This window comes from Pleurodeles waltl, chromosome 7 (assembly GCF_031143425.1).
Source record: "Pleurodeles waltl isolate 20211129_DDA chromosome 7, aPleWal1.hap1.20221129, whole genome shotgun sequence".
Lineage (NCBI taxonomy): Eukaryota > Metazoa > Chordata > Amphibia > Caudata > Salamandridae > Pleurodeles > Pleurodeles waltl.
The window spans coordinates 1,375,857,326-1,375,872,751 of NC_090446.1; positions in this window are offsets into that span (position 1 = coordinate 1,375,857,326).

Below are 15,426 nucleotides of genomic sequence, written 5' to 3' on the forward strand. Positions count from 1 at the left end.
AGGCCAAAATCATACTGTGATTATAAATTAGATTGACATAGACTACAAACAGGCCACAGCCCCACAATCACTAACAGTGCTATCCAGAGACACTCAGAGCAGGGCTCCAGTATCAGTAGCGCTGAGGGCCACAGAGACTGGAAGCAGACTAGACCCCACTATCATTAAATCTGAGGGCCGGAGTCTGGAATCAGAGCAAACAATCAAATAGTTGAGTCAGAATTGTCACAGGAAAGGCATTTTTTGTCCTCTTAATAACTGTTGACCTTCGACGAATCTACACAAAACTTGCCAGAAGGAAAGTGCATCCGCTTTACTATCCTTTGTGATACGTTTCATGTAGATCCATCAAGCAAGGCAATAAAGTGTGTGTATGTGTGTGTGTGGTTGGGGAGAGTCCTGAAACTGCCACTTCCTATTTTAATTCCATTAGGATTCTTTGCTCTTCAATACTATTAAAATATCACACTGTATTCAGTAATTACCAGTTTGCTGCAAACCCCTGTCACTTCGTGGTCCTAGTTCACTCTACAGAAGACGACCTGCAATAAAAAGAAGCATTGGCAAAGCCAAGATGACAGTAGTTGGCTGCCAGCCTTTTGGCGCTGTTAATGCCCGTAATGTTTTGTCATGTTTGTACTGCTTGGGCCTCGTCGTTATAAAAAGAATGTTTCAAAGCCAAAAAAGGAAAAATATTCTTTGGGTGCCAAGAAGAATACGTTGCCAAAGCAGTCCCTGGCACTGAAGGGAATTACTTTGTTTGCGGATGTGCTCCTGTGTCCTGTGTGCTGTAGTGGGCGGAAACAAAATGTAAGTGACACAACAGCAGATGAATGAATCAAGAGGAGGAACTGAAAGTTCCTAAATGTAAGTATATTATATAAAAAGATATATAAAACTCAAAAGATATTGGCTAGAGCCAGACCTAAAAATGTTGACAACAGCTTTGGCCCTGTATCCTTGCCAATGAGTCATCCCTCCTTTCTTTGTGATAAATACAGAAATATGTGGTTTCCACAGAAAAATTTGTGACACGGATTTTGACTGTCCCTAGTGATAGGTAGTAGGGTACCCACCTCAATCCATGCAATTAACAGACACCATCTCCAGTAACAAACATTTCACCAACAAATCATTCATGTCAGGAGTACAAATCGAATTAGTCCATTTGAAGCCGAGCACAATTACAGAGTGAATGAGGCTATTCACACAAAAATACCTGAACTACAAACAGTGTCTTTAAAGACCTCAAGGGGGTGGTCACCTTAATGGGTAGACTGAATCAGGCATTGGTGGCTGTTATAGTAAACTGCCATCGGTGGAATGTTTAAGAAGATTACCCAGTTGGACAGTCTGGAAATCTAGCATAGTTGAGCAGTGTAATAAGGTGGCCCTGTAGAGCAGCGTGAGGAGCTGGCTCAGTGTCAAACTCACACTGGTGGGTATTGTCAGGCACTGGCAAGAGAGGGCAACATGAGTAACCTACACTGGAGAGCACTGTTAGAAATTAGCCCCACGAATCAGTTTCTGAATATGGCACTGTGGGCAGTGTGAGGGGTGATTTAATTCTGGAGCTTTTTGCCAAGACCACATCCTCGCGTAAAAGTATCCAAGCACCAGAGGACATGCAGTTTATTTGTTGTGCTGTACAGTAACACTCACTCGTTATCTTACTGCTTCATCCAGACCTTCAGGGCCAGGCCCATTTGGGCCGGCTGCTGCCCGGCTCCGGTGCAGTTCACCTGCATGGAGAGTTCCTTTGCAGAGCTGTCACTCACCAGAGTCGAAATCATTCAAACTATGTGAAACATTCAAGCATACCACGTAAAGGCAACCTATAGCCCTGGGCTTCCTAACCTCTGAAGATAGCAATATCCGACAGACACATGAAGAGGCGTAGGTTATAGGTGTGTTTATGTGTGGTTTGTGGGGGGAGGGAGCGTACTTGTGTGTATACATGAAGGAAGTTGGATATTAGGATGTAATCATTCACGCCACCAACACCTATTTAGTTGGCAGATTATTTTTAACCCAAAATGTTGTTGTTTCACCTTTCTCTCACTTAAAACTTCCTGCATGTTAATGGGAAACTTTAATTCCCATAATGCATTTTCCTAAATCTTCCTCTTAGCTGTTTCTAAATGTTTATCTCTGTGGAGTTGTGGGAAGAGCCGATGTATGTGTGTTCACATGTCAGTTTGCCTCAGTAGCTTTGAGATCCTGGCTGTTTTCATATACCAGCATTGTGGCAAATTATTTAATTCCTAATTCTGATGGTAAAAGTGACATTACAACACAATACACTGTGGTACTACCGTAAGGCCGCAGTGGCAGAAAGTGTAAAGCATGACATAATGACTTCATACCTGTCAACTCACCCGAATTTGCGGGTGTCCACTACGTTTTATTATGTTTTTTGTACAGCCTGACACTCAAAAAGCTTCCATAGACTTTAATGGAGTCACCCTCTTTTCAAACCTGTATCAGCCTTCAAAAAAGAGCTAATTCCTGTTAATTTTTTACGAGGATGACCCTCTTAAACGCCTGGCTCCACACACATTTTTGAGGCAAGCGGTTGATGGGGATGTGACATGGGTGCACTTAGCAGGTGTGCTTGCGCATGGATGCCTAAGTGTATGTGTGGGCCTCAGTGTGTGAGGGCGTACACATTTATATATGAGTGCAATTCTAAATGTGTGCATTTATATGTGCTCGCGTGTTTTTGTTCGTGATGACATTACTCCTGATTTACCAAAATGCATTTCTTTTTTGCATTCCTACTCTCAGAACTCCCCCACACCAGTATACAATTGATGGGAAAATCAAAATGTATTCCCGGTTGCTTTTCTGTTTCTCCTTCTTATGTGCGCTCAAATCTTTGCATGTATGGCACCATAAATCTTGAAGTGAAGCATTGGTCCTATATTTGCTGCTGGCCAAAGTGTGTAGAAACGTTAGAGGTGAGGAAGTCAGGTAATTGTGAGCTGCAAGTCCCAACACCGTCCCAGAGTGAGCTGCATTCCTCATTAAATGGGCTTGTCTACCAGCAGCAGCCCTCGTCGCGCGTGCAGATGCCCAGGGGCGGCCTCTGCGCGGGAATCCATCTTGGAGTGGGAGCCCTCGCGAAAACGTCCAATGATAGGGCGCCGCTATATCTCAAACATACCCCGTGCCCCATCGGATTCCTCCTTCCACCTCCTCCCACCCCCCAAAAAAACATCAGGAAGGTGGAACCCTCGAGAAATACGCTCATGAAAAACACCACCGCACCAGAAAACAAAATGCGACATGAGCAGGCGGAGGACTTTGACTCGATTTTATATGGTTTTATTAAAGATGACTCTTGACTTGCTCGCCATTTTTCAAACTGTTTTCTTATTTTGATGTTGTGTTTTTTATGGGGTTAGGGTCTATTGTGTGCTAATGGATATGGAGCTTGAGCCCTGCATTTGCATCCCTCACTAATCTTTTGGTGACGACTTTTCCTTTCAGCTTTACAATTTCACACTGCGCTTTACAGATGATGCAAATACGCCCATGCATCCATGATTTGCAATTCGTAGACATGCCAATATAAATATATATTTTTTAAATCGGGTGTCGGAGCCTTTCTTTCTTCCATCAAGGGACTTTCGTTCCGCATTTACTTTCAGAGAAGCGAGTGACGTTTTAAGTAAGAGAAAGTTAAAATAAGGCTATTATTAGCCTAATAACTTTTCTGGGAATATGAATCACAAGTGCTGGCAAGTACTGCTTTAAAACTGTGTAGCATAACATTTGACACATAAAAAATACAAAATGAAAAACTGCTAAACAGCGCATAAAATTGCAGATGAGAAACTAAAGCACGGAATTTAAATGGGTTGTAGTATATTGGCTTAATTTCTGACCTCGGAACTGCATTAGCTGTATTTTATTCCAACCTTTGGCATTTTACCAAAAATCTTCAAGGCAGTTCATAAAACGAGCAGCTTTGTTTGTGGGAGAATTCGTCATCCCCATCTTGAAAAAGCCAAGCATCAGGAAAGTCATCTGCTATGTGTCATCTGCGTACATGTAAAAGTGCACTATGAGACTATACAGAATAGACGCCGCTGGCTGCAAACAGATGTTAAATAGTAGGTGGATAAAATCGCCCCAGGGAGCATTTCAGCTCTCATAGAAAAGAGGCAAATAGGATAACGCAAACATTTAGGTCTTGTACACAAAACAGGAGGCTAGCTGGTCTATGCAAACCCACGAATATGAGATACATAGAGATTTTTGGTCGGGGAGTATGTCGGCAGTGTCGAGTGTTGATGACAGACTGAGAAGAATTAGGGCTCCGGCTTTCATCCACTTTCCGTCGGAGGTCACAAAAGCCGAAGAGGGCCACTAGTTCTGTGCTGCCCACCGGTCTAAAGCATGCCTACCTGCGTTCATTGAAGCCCTGAAGCCTACCCGTTACCGCCTTTCCTATTATCTGGCACAGTGAAAGTAGTAAGGCCATAGTCAAAAATCCCACGTTGACCTGCACTTTATTTGCCAGTTATCATTACTTCATTGTGTTTATAAATGCAAACTCCTCTTGAATTGCTTCTAACAATTTCCCAAAACAAAATGTGTACCCAAAGTAGTAGATTACAGAACCTCAAAAACAATCGCAATGTTTCGGAGGGCACTCAAACCTTCCTGTTATCCTCAACCACCCTTAAGTTAATTCCCTCTTATGTCCAACACACACGTTTCAGTCTCCACTTCAGCAGGAAATGACATCATTATCGTAAACCCGTTCTGTCTTTATAAATTTTTAATGCCAATTACACTACAGTTAATGAAAATGCCACTGTGTTAAATTATAGCCATTTTGTATGCCCACGGTATACTTAGGTCTACACTGTACTCACACTTCTGATATAGTCAGCCTCTTTTTCGTATTGGCAGTTGTGAGCAAGGAGTCACAAAGCACTAGCTCAGCGTATGAGAAATGTACATTATCCGTATCTTTTTAAGGTTTTTCCCGTCCTTGTCTCGTGAGAAAGGCTGGCATCTGCTGAAACTTCCACTGTCTTGAGTTTGAGTTTCTGTTATGTGGAGCTTTTGCATTGCTCCTTAACTGTTTTAAAATGCACAGAAGTATATACATTGTGGGAGGCTTTAGCACTGCATTGCTCAGCATCTCAGGAGGCAAAGGATTGTCTCTCTGAGTGCTTATTTTTGCTATTTTTCTTTGATAAACGTTCTTTAGACTTCAAATAGGCATTACGTTTTTGATTTTCTTTCACAGAAAATGGTGCACTGGGCAAGGAACTGCCTACTTTTGGCCTGATTTGGGAAGAAACTGGAACCGGACTCTACACGATTAACCCAAGCGCAAAGATAGAGATTTCTTCTGGAGAACTGGGGTGGGGCACAGCTCAGCTCTCAGTCCACTTATCAGGTCAGACAACGTTAGATTAGCTGAATGATAAAGTGAAGTAAAAGAATGTTTATTTTCTGTTGCTTTGTTTGTTTACTTTGTTAAATGCTCACGGTTTGTCTTTTTTGTGTTTCAATTCTCTGTTCAATTTTTGAAAACAGATATACAAACAAAACATATTAACTAAAATAAAAACACTCACCAAGTAATTGAAACATAAGTGTACCGATAATGAATTTCCATAATCATTCCATACTGAATAATAGAAAGAAAAAAATAGGACACAATAACTAATTATTAAGGAAAAATAGGGAGAAATCTTTTTCAAATATTAATTTTGCAGAGGTAAAGAATAATACTCAATCACATTTTAAGAAAAGTATGTATCAGTTTGTTCACTACATTGTATAAAAATAAAAAATTCAAGAGGTCGTCATAAAACACAACAACATGAGGAGATTCACAAAAAGAGAAATCTAACTATTCTAAAAAAGAACCCCAAATAGCATTGAATTGAGTTAAATTATAATCCAGTTTTTATATAACTCTTTCAAATTGCGCAACTTCAAACATATCTTTCAACCAAGATTGAATTGTTGGTAAAACATTAGATTTCCAAAAATGTAATATGTTAACTTTAGCCAGACTAAGGGGGTCATTCTGACCCTGGCGGTCCATGACCGCCATGGCGGAGGGCGGCGGAAGCACCGCCAACAGGCTGGCGGTGCTTCCTGGGCTATTCTGACCGCGGCGGTAAAGCCGCGGTCAGAAAAGGGGAACCAGCGGTTTCCCGCCGGTTTTCCCCTGGCCCAGGGAATCCGCCATGGCGGCGCTGCTTGCAGCACCGCCATGGGGATTCCGACCCTCTTCCCGTCAGCCTGTTTCTGGTGGATGGCGGGAACGGGTGCCGTGGGGCCTCTGGGGGCCCCTGCACTGCCCATGCCACTGGCATGGGCAGTGCAGGGGCCCCCTAACAGGGCCCCACAAAGATTTTCACTGTCTGCTTTGCAGACAGTGAAAATCGCGACGGGTGCCACTGCACCCGTCGCACCCCTGCAACTCCGCCGGCTCCATTCCGAGCCGGCTTCCTCGTTGCAGGGGCTTTCCCGCTGGGCCGGCGGACGGCCTTTTGGCGGTCGCCCGCCGGCCCAGCGGGAAAGTTGGAATGACCGCTGCGGTCTTTTAACCACGGTGCGGTCATTCGGCGGTAACCGCATGGCGGGCGGCAACCGCTGCCCGCCGCGGTCAGAATGACCGCCTAAGAGCTGTAGTCTGAATACCTGTAGAGAGAGATCCTTTTTAAATTAGAGGTATCATGTAATAAGGACAATCGGAGTGAAAGAGAGACAATATCAGGTAAAAATGTCCTTAAATAGCTTACTATTTGCCTCCAGAACGAATGAATCTCAGGGCATTCCCATAAGACATGCACAGTATCGTTATTGATTTGCTGACATCTTCAACAACTGGAATTTGGGCTAAACTTGGCAGAGCTAAATTTGGCGGGTGACCAATGCCAACAATGAAGTATTTTAAAGTAATTACATTTCAATCTTGTGTCTCAAAGACCTTGATTATAATTTTCTAAAAGTTTAGTCATGTCTTTGTCCGAAAAGTTGTGTGGGCCACCAAGTTTTTAAGTTATCGAATGTATCAATTGAGAAGGATCTATCAATTAATATGGAATATAAACCAGATACAGTACCTTTGACATTTTTCCATGTGTGAATATAGTGAGCAATGGATGATTGCATAATAAGGTCTATACAGGAGTAGATTATGGAATTTAAAATGGACAATAATAAAATAAAATTAATAAACTGTGAATTTGGAAGACAATATGGTGGTCATTCCGACCTAGGCGGGCGGCGGTTGCCGCCCGCCCGTCGGAATCCGCCTGAATACCGCCGCGCGGTCAATTGACCGCGAGGGGTATTCTGACTTTCCCGCTGGGCCAGCGGGCGATCTGATTCAGATCGCCCGCCGGCCCAGCGGGAAAGCGCCTTCCACAAGGAAGCCGGCTCGGAATCGAGCCGGCGGAGTGGAAGGCGTGCGACGGGTGCAGCAGCACCCGTCGCGCTTTTCAGTGTCTGCATCGCAGACACTGAAAAGCCTAGTTGGGCCCTGTTAGGGGGCCCCTGCCGTGCCCATGCCATGGGCATGGGCACGGCAGGGGCCCCCAGGGGCCCCGCGACCCCCCCTACCGCCATCCTGTTCATGGCGGCTTTCCCGCCATGAACAGGATGGCGGTAGGGGGGGTCAGAATCCCCTCGGCGGCGCAGCGAGCTGCGCCGCCTTGGAGGATTCTAAGGGTCAGTGGAAAACCGGCGGGAGACCGCCGGTTTTCCCGTTCTGACCGCGGCCAAAGCGCCGCGGTCAGAATGACAAAGGGAGCACCGCCGGCCTGTCGGCGGTGCTCCCGCCCCCGTTGGCCCTGGCGGTAGGGAACCGCCAGAGTCAGAATGAGGGCCTATGTCTCCTGCAAATGCAAGAATGATTTCAGGGAATTATTTTGTGTATATAAGTCTGATATGTCGTTTATTTTATTATTATTCCAAACGTACCAACTCAGCTCTTTAACCTTGTAGGTAATAGAATTATTCCAAATTGGAGCGTGTAAATGAATATAAGCATTGTGTTTTATTATTCTATGAGCTTTTTGCCATGTTAATTGCGAAGAATAAAGAATTGGATTTGAAAATTGTGAATATTTTGGATTTTTGGTATAATAAATGGCCATGGGGGTAGTAGTTTTCAATAAAAACTGTTCAAAATTCACCCATAAATGGGTATTACGATTCATGGATAGCATGTATGTCGAATGTACACATTGTTGGGCCACCCAATAATTTTCCAAATGTGGGAGACTTAAGCCTCTTTTTAACGAGGAAGAGTGTAATTTGGAGCTACTTATGCAAGGTTTATTTTCTCCCCAAATAAAATGAGATATCAAAGATGAGGTGTTTTTGAAAAAAGTAGACGTTACAGAGAGTGATAGCATGCTGAACACATAATTGAATTTTGGAATTGTAATCATTTTAATAATTTGTACTCTACCTCATAATGAAAGATTTAATTGAGACCATCGTATAAAATCCAGTTTAAGTTTATCTACAATAGGATTCAGATTTCCCATCAGCACATTCTTCAGCCCAGGGTTAAGTAAAATCCCAAGATATTTAAGTTGAGAAGATCTCCACTTAAAAGGACGCTTTTCGGAAGCTAGTGTAGTACTAGTGTTCATTGGTAGTGCCTCACATTTAGACCAATACATTTTATACCCCAAAAACTTCGAAAAGTGATTCAGAAGGGAAAACAAAGTATTAGCCGAAGAATCCGGTTTTGAAAGTGTCAGTAATATATCATCGGCATAATAAAAAGCTTTTACCTCTCCCGTAGAGATTACAGTACCTTTTATATTGATATTTTGTCTGATTGCTAAAGCCGGTAGTTCTAAAGCAAGGAGAAACAACAATGGAGAGAGTGAACATCCTTGTCTGGTACCACGAAAAATTCTAAAGTAGGAAGATGTAAAGCCATTGCATGTAATTGCAGCAGTTGGGGAATGATACATTCCTTTGGTTAAATTAACAAAATCTGTTCCAAACCCCATTCTATCCATATTTTGGAATAAATATCCTCATTCCACTATATCAAAAGCTTTTTCTGTATCTAGGGACAGTATCATGTTTTCTTCTATTTATTTGTTGCCAAAGTAAGTGTAAAAGTGCTCGAAGATGATTTGAAGAAGAACGGAATGGGACAAAAGCGACTTTAGATGGGTGAATAAGTGATGTAATGACTGAATTAAGATGAATCACAAGTATTTTTGCAAAAATTTTAATGTCACAATTTATCAATGAAACAGGTCTCTAGCTAGAACATTCTAGTAAATCTTTGCCAGGCTTAAGAATAATAGTGGTAAGTGCTCGCAAAAATTCTGGAGAGAAGTGTCAGTTTTTCATGCTTCATTAAAGAAAGTTTGTAACAGTGGGGTGATATGAGTTTTAGTAATCTTATAAAATTCAATGGGAAAGACATCTTCTCCGGGAGCCTGGCTTGTAGCTAAACAATCAACAGCTTTTGTAATTTCCCCTCAAAGACTATTTTTATGTTCTTGAGATAATCTTGGAATATTTAAATTGTTTAAAAAATCGCCTTCCTCTTTAGTATCTGTACACTGTAACAATGTATAGAGTGTTTCATAATAGATCTGGAATTGTGTCAGTATATCAGAGGATAGTGTAAATAAATTGCCAGAAGGATTTTTAATAGCAGATATCATTCTGGAGGATTCTTGTTGGCATAATTGATATGCAAAAAAGTCTTCCAGATTTCTCCCCTCTTTCATAATTGCGTTGACGAATTAAAAAGATACATTTTTCAGCATTTTCAGCATGGGATGTATATAGTTTGTTAAGTTTAAATTTGAAGGAGAGTAATTTCTTTACTATCTTGGGAGATTCAGTTTCATTAAAATTGTTTGTAAGTGATATAACCTCTTTTTCCAAGGATAACCTCTCAGTATTTCATTGTTTTTTTAAAATAGATGAGTCTCTCATGATCATACCTCTAATTACTGCTTTGCCAGCTCTCCAAAGTATACCAGCATTTGTAACTGAATTCTCATTTTCTTTAAGAAATTGTTCAGCATGTTGATATAAGCTTATTTTTGCTTGAGGTGTTTTATATGAAGAAACATTAAATCTCCAATTGGACTTGGGGGTCTGTGCTAGTCCAACATTAACGTGTATATCTATTAGATCATAATCTGAAAGGCTTCATGGAATAATTCCTGCATGTGTTATCAACTGTAGTGCTGTAGAAGACGCCCGGAAGTAATCTATTCTAGAACTAATTAAATGAGAACAAGATGTAAAAGTATAATCTCTGTCATCTGGATATAATAGTCTCCATGGTTCTTGTAGTGCAAAATCTTCCATAAGATCTTTTAAGATATGTCTGTCAGTTGTGTGATGAGTATCAGGTTTACATGATCTGTCAATGAATGGATCTATAGTGACATTCCAATCTCCCTCAAATATTAGTTGTGTAGATCCAAAAGAGAACAATAACCTACTAATCTGAGAAATAAATGTTGTTTTGGAGTCAGTGGGTGCATAGATCATACCAATAATGATGAATGAATTTCTAACACGAATTTTAGCAAATTGATATCTACCATTATCAGCTATTTATGTTTGAACAACTTTATATGGTAGTTTTGTATGAAAAAGAATAGCTACCCCACACTTATGAATAGGAGCGTTATCATTGTTAAGATTGTTATGGGTTATGCTAGCTTGTATAACTGGACCAATCCAATCTCTTTTCAATTTTTCGCGTTCTGACACAGTGAGATGAGTTTCTTGTAATAATACAATACCTGTTTTCGTTGTCCAATAAAAATAAGTATTTTCTTTCTCTTCATAAAATGTGTTAAACAATTAACACTCAAAGAAACAACATTTAAAGGTTTCATCTTATGAACTGACATATTCAAAGTACACGAGAAAAAAGATTGATAAGAGTAATAGAGTTCATAGGAACATAGAAAAGTAAGATTATACATTTATAGAACAGTTGATATATAGGAGAAGGGAAAAATAAAAGGGAGAGAAAAAGAAATACAAAAATTAGGATATATAAATGAGGATAGATAAATGAGTATGAATATGAGGGTAGGCAAGGAAATATGGGTATAAAATCAAGTTAAACATTAGGGATACTTTTAAATAAGTGATTATTTAAGAAAACAAACAGTACAAATTAAATTGTACAACACAGAGTAATAAGACAATTACGTACACTTAGCAACTAAATATTTAAACTGAGGGCATAGAAAAATTACACCGTGAAGTGGTAAACAGAGACGAGGATAGTAGTGCCAATTCAAATACGAAATGAAATAAAGTATCCAAAAACATGTTAAGATATAGTCGCATAGAAGGAAAAGAGGACACCAAGGGGGCATTGTTTTAAAATACTCTAAATCTAAAGAAAAGGAAAACATGATGCAGAAAACTTATATAATTACATTACATAAAGAGAGGAAAGAAGAGTGCAAAGCATTATTGCATAAACTATTATGTATCTATCATGATCAAGATTTCAAAGGTGATCTAGATTTATCTCCAGGTTGATGTTTCTTCCATGCTTTAAGTTTACTGCCAAGAGACCATTGCTGTTGAACAGTCTCCCATTCTCCTTGACCAATATCTTCCAGAGTAGTAGCTGTAGAAGGTTCTTTTATGGGCGGTGGAGATGAGGATGTGGGTTCCGTCTCTGAATCCTTATCGTCTAAGTTTTTCAAAAATGATTCCAAATCATGAGGATTAAAAGTACTCCTTGGTTTTCCCTTGAAAAGTCACAATCATAGTGGCAGGTTCCAAAAGACCATATTTTATGTCTCTCGTCTTCAGTCTGGTGTGTAAATTTAAAAACAGTTTTCTTTTAAGATAGGTGGGTGCTGAAAAGTCTGCAGTGATAATAACTTGTGATTTTTCATATGCATAAGGACCATGTTTCCTTGCTACCATAATAATTTGACAAGCATGTTGATGACGCAAACAGCAGGCTAAAATATGTTGAGGGTTTGTAGAATGATCTGATGTACGGGAGTGGACAAAAAGGGCCCTCTGAAATTCTCATGGAACGGTAAAGGTGATGTTCATCAGTGTTGGTATTAAATTGGTAAAAAAAACTAACAAGCTGTCTTTCTCTAATTGTTCTGGAAGACCTATGATTCTAAGATTTTTCCTCCTATTGCGGTCTTCTAAGTCAATAATTTTCTGCTGCAAATACCAGCTATCACAACTTGTGTCAGGAGTCTTATTGAAACGAGACTCAATATCCGTAATGAGCCTATCCATTGTCTGCATTCTGGAATGAAATTCAGTAACTTTACTTCTTAATCCTTGTACTTCCATGGTATTTGCAGAGACTGCATTAATTAGAGATGTAATTGAGGATTTTATATCTAGTAGTTCTTTCAGTATTGTGTCTATAGCTGAGGAAAGTAGTTGGACCTGGTTTTGAAGGACAGGACTGCTTTGGGGCAAGGAGGGTTGTTGCACCATTGTGAGATAGAGCTCACTGATAGGAGTAAAATGAGCCGAAGATCGTCCAAATCGGCCAAACTGGGGCCTGAATTATGACATTTTAAAGTTTGGTGAACTTTGACCCTTTTCCTTCTTGGAGCGCATGGAGCTCCGATGCTGGGCTGACCATGTTCCTCCCGAGGGTAGATTAGGACCCTGGGAACAACGCAATGAAGTTGTTTGGGGGGAGAGGGTGTGTGTGGGGCTCCCTCCCTGTATCTCCATCCCACTCAGCAACCCCATCTCCCGCATGTGCTGACTATTCAAGGGAGCCGGGACCCGGGACCCTACCCCACCACCCCCAACACCTCAAGAGTAAAGAAACGCAGGGAAGTACCACCATGTCCCAACTGAAGCAGGAGAGGTCCCAGGACCCTATCCCTGGGATCCAGAATTCCAGAGGATGCCACTGAAGAATGCACATCTGACCGCTGGAGCGGGCAGACCCAAATGTAGGCTGATGGCTCCCCTGGCAGCCTGCGTGGGGAGCCGGCGAAGGCAACTGGGTGTGGGGTCTAGAAGCTGCCCTCCACCGGGTGGGCCTAGCACCCTGTATCCAAGGCGAAACAGCGGCGCAAGGCCACGTCCCTAAAAGGAAAACACTGAAGGGAAACTGACACAGCTCTCCACAGCACAGTGTGAGAGCCGCTGCTATAATATTCCATGTTTGCTACAAAATCACCCCATTATGCTTTGTGGGGCCTCTCACTTTAAATGACGTCCATATCTCAGCCTTTGAAGGTCCTAGGATGATGGGACCATCACCACATTGTTCAGCACGATATGCTCTTGCTTTTCAGGTCATCTTCTGGGACCTCACCCTAAGTTTGGGGGAGGGCAAAATCATCACCTTTCCTATTGTTGAATGCATTTTCAAACTGCCCTATGGCTGGAGAGTTTGTTCTACAGCAGCACATTTTAGGGGCTTTGTGTATGGTACCATTTTAGAAGGTCGGGATGGCCTAAAAATGTGAAATGCACTGTTCATGTAGTTACCCCCCTTAGGGGCTGAATGTATGGTTACACTGCAAAGCTTTTTCACTATGCTGTTTTACTGTGATGCTCTCTAGGGGTTGTTTAGATCATTACAGTTTGATGTCCAATATATGAAAGGCTGTACAAACACAGAGTTTATTCCTGATAAACGTTTTATTGAGTTTTCATGAGGATTGCATGTGTTTTATTGATTCATCACTATTGTAATTATTACAGTGATTCACAACAAAGTAATATAGTTATTATACAATGACTGCTGAAACTCACTTGATATCTTTGGTGGTCACCAGCGATTACATAATGTAATCTACGGTATCTTCCATCTGCCAATGTATATTTGTAAATTATTGCGTAGTATTTAGTAGTATGTATGTCTAATAAATGTAGTCCTCTTTCTAAAGAAAAAAGTAATGACTCATTTATTGAGTGTTAATATTGCGTGCCAATGATTGCTGATTACCAGCCCACACCACCTCCTTTGACTAGACCATAGAATGCTCTGCCTCACTACCCTGTGAGAGTCAAGTGCTAAAATGGGCTGTTTAGTTCCCACTGAAGAGAATTCAGGAACTATTACTTGTACTGGCCACACTACTACTAGTCCAAAGTCCAATAGGTGGCTTCCCCTTTGAAGCTCGCCTTTTGGGCTAAAAGCCCAAGTGGACTTCTCCGAAAATGAGTTCACAACTCGCTCTGCGGCAGCTGCCTTTGCTCTGAAGTCTGGGAGTCATTCATACTTCTCCCCAGGCGGGCAGAAAGCTGCCTGTGGGTCATAGCCTTTGTGAGGCCTCTGGACTAGCTGGAGTCACAACCTTCTAAAAGTTGCAGAATAATTGTGACATTAAATTTGACCTAGACATCAGATCGGGTTTAATGCCACGATTAATTTGACACCTTACAGTACCCAGTTAGATAGTTCCATTCAGAGTTAGCCAGGCTGGGGTGCCAGCCGGTAACCCTGTGTTAGCCAAGAGGACTACTAACTTTTCCACCAGAATAATGAGAATTTTGAGGTGTTGCTGTTAAGACATATGAAAAATATATGTCTTACTTAACAGTATATAGCTCCTCACCATAGGGCTCCATAGGCCTTCCTTAGGAGGAACATACATATAAGGTCAAGGAAAGTGATGGCTTTATCATTAGTTTAAATGGAAGAGTCATACTAGCAGTGCAAACACTGCCCTTCCAATTTGCAGTGGAAAGCTTAGAGCCATTTTGTCCTTTGTCACATTCAGGGTGGTACAAACAGTGCTACACCCTTGGGTGGACACTCTGGCTTACATTTCCTGGGTACCCTGGATACCATCTACTAGGGACTTTTAAGTAAGTCAGCATTTACCAATTTGGTATAGCCAATTCAACACTTAGGGATTTATAAGTAAGCCAGGGCTTGCCAATTGGGTATAGCAAATTCGACCTACACTTTGTAAGGAGTTAGAACACGGTCACTGAAGTCTAGTTAGCAGGCCTCAGTGCACTCACCCAGTTGGAAAAAAACAGCAGCATCAGTCCAAAAATGTGAGGATGAGCATGCAAAAAGAGCCATTTCTTTACACAAACTTCAGCACATTGGGGGTCATTTTGACCCCGGCGGTCGGAGACAATGTGGCGGAAGTACCGCCAACAGGCTGGCGGCACTTACCGCCACATTATGACATTGGCGAGTTGGCTGAAGCCAACCCGCCAATGTACCACTGCGACCGCCATGGTGGTAGCAGCCGCCGGGCTGGAGATAAGAATCTCCATCCCTGCTGCCGCTATTGTACCGCCAGCAGTATCATGACCCTGCTTACCTGTTTTCGTGGCGTTCATAATAAATTCCTTCCCTGTCACTGATAGGAGGCCCCCTCCCCACCAACACTCCCCAGACACCCCTCACCCCCCCTTCATCCATGCTCCACCTCCCTTCCAACCTCCCTCATACACACA